Below are 2,801 nucleotides of genomic sequence, written 5' to 3' on the forward strand. Positions count from 1 at the left end.
CTGATTTGATAATTGGAAATCCTGATGCAGATGTCAGAACTAGAACAGGTACTTCAAACGAATGTCTTTACAATTCTTTTCTCTCTCAGACTGAGCCAAAGAAAGAGGAAGAAGCTCTTCAAGATGCTGATTGGGTGTAAGCAATGCAGGAAGAGTTAAATGAATTTGAAAGAAACAAAGTCTGGACCCTAGTGCCAAGACCAAAGAATAGATTTGTTGTTGGTACAAAGTGGGTATTCAGAAACAAAACTGACAGTGAAGGTATAATCACACGGAATAAGGCAAGGCTGGTTGCAAAAGGATATTCTCAACAGGAGGGAATTGATTATGATGAAACATTTGCACCAGTTACTAGGTTAGAAGCCATAAGAATATTTTTGGCTTATGCTGCTCACAAAAAGTTTACTGTCTTTCAAATGGATGTGAAAAGTGCTTTTCTCAATAGAGAATTGGAGGAGGAAGTATATGTTGAAATACCTCCAGGCTTTGTAGATTCCAAACATCCAGATTATGTCTACAGGCTTGATAAAGCACTTATGGACTTAAGCAAGCTCCCAGAGCATGGTATGAGACTTTAGCTCAGTTTCTTCTGGAAAGTGGATTTAACAGAGGAACTATAGACAAAACACTGTTCTACCTCAACCATGGAAAGGACTTACTTCTGGTCCAGATTTATGTTGATGATATCATGTATGCTACCTGTCTTTGTGCAAGATTTCAAGCAGATCCAAGAGAACCTCACTTAACAGCTGTGAAAAGAATTTTCAAATATCTTAAGGGAACAGCTGATCTGGGATTGTGGTATCCCAGAGAATCAGATTTTAAACTAATAGGTTACTCAGATGCAGAGTTTGTAGGTTACAAAATTGACAAGAAAAGCACAAGTGGAATCTGCCAATTTCTTGGAGGCAGATTGGTTTCTTGGTTTAGCAAGAAACAAAAGTCAATTTCCACATCAACTGCAGAAGCAGAATATATTGCTGCAGGAAGCTGTTGTGCACAGATTCTTTGGATGAAGAATCAGTTACTGGATTATGGGTTAACATATTTCAAAATCCCTATTTACTGTGATAATCAAAGTGCTATTGCTATGACAGGTAATCCAGTTCAACACTCTATGACAAAGCACATCAGCATCATGTACCACTTCATCAGGGAACATGTGGATGAAGGTACAGTGGAATTGCACTTTGTTCCAACAGATCAACAACTAGCAGATATCTTCACAAAACCATTGTGTGAAGCTACTTTTACAAGATTGGTAAATGAACTTGGAATGGTTTCAGGTTCTTTCTCTAAATCTGCTTAGTTTTGTTCTGATGCATCAGACTTTATGATCAGTATTTACAGAATTTAATCTCTTTGTGTATTCCGTGCTTAATTGAAAAATGTGTTTAAGTACTGCATGTTGTCTGATAAATGTTTCTAGACTCTGATAGTGATATGTCTGTTTAGGTAACTATTCAATCCTATGAGGATAACTGTGCTAGATGCTGACCTAGTAGTCTTCAATAAACAAGGGATCCCATGTAAGAAGTAATTATTACTGTGGAAATCTATTGACACAAGCAAATTCTGATAATTGAGCTTAGTTGAGTTTACTTGGTCTATCTTATTACTAAGTCACAAACTAGAATATTGCTTCTCATCTGTTAAGTTCTGATGCTAGTAAATCTGTTGAATGTACTAAGTGCTGGTAAACCTCTCTTATCAAAAGAAAAAGAAAATAATCATGGATTAAAATCAGGTACTCCTTTGAGATCTAGAGTAAAAATATGGAAGGGACGACCCAAGTGCATTGCTGGTATTAAGTAAATATGCATTAGAAAAGCAAAATATTTTCTTGGTGACTTTTCACACTCTATGATTACTGGAGAAATACTCTGATAATAGCATAAATTCTGATAAGCAGTCGTGACTCACTTACACTGAGAAGCCACTGTAAAATGGAATTTAAAAAGATGCATAAAATTAGCACAAAATAGTTGAGGTGGACTCAAGCATGAACTCATTCAACAGTAGGTTTCAGAATAATGACAGCTCTTTAGCAAAGTTTTAGTTATGCCTTATTTCTAAGATGTACTGAAGTGAATCAGACTTTACTCTTTGTCTGATATTTAGCTTAATGCACACACTAACCACTCCATATGAATGATGAAAATCACTGTGGTGATCTATGTTATTTTAGATGAACAGTCATTGTATCACATTGCACAAATTCTGAGGACAAGTTCTGATTGCATATTCTGATGATTAAGTTCTGAAGAATATAAATCAGAATTTGTGTGAGGAATTACTAAGATAGGCATTCCTTTTTCGAGTTAAGAAATTATGTTCTGATGACTGTTAAGTTCTGATATAAGTCTAAGTTCTGATATTACAGTCTGATTCTTTACTTGACTTATTTGTGGATAAAATTTGACAACAGTCTCAGTTTAAACCAGAAAATGTTGAAGTGGAAGATTAATAGTCACTATAGTTAGGGATAGTGGTACTCGTACATGAACAGTCAACTTTTACTTGCTACTTGTGCGCATTAAACCATGTTTTCTCTTTCCAATGAATGTTTTTCTTTTTCCAAGTCTGGGGAGACGAGGTAGAATTAATTCTACCTGTAAGCATTAAAATTTCCTTGCGTCTCCTGGCATTCTCTTGCCTATATAAGCAACCACTTCACATCAGCCTTCCCATCAAATCTTTTATCACAAACTCACCTTCATAATCTTTATATCAAAAACACCATGGTCAATTATAATATATTTTTGAACTACGAAACATTCAACATGGAGCTGAGCTGTGCC

This window comes from Apium graveolens, chromosome 4 (genome assembly GCF_009905375.1).
Source record: "Apium graveolens cultivar Ventura chromosome 4, ASM990537v1, whole genome shotgun sequence".
NCBI lineage: Eukaryota > Viridiplantae > Streptophyta > Magnoliopsida > Apiales > Apiaceae > Apium > Apium graveolens.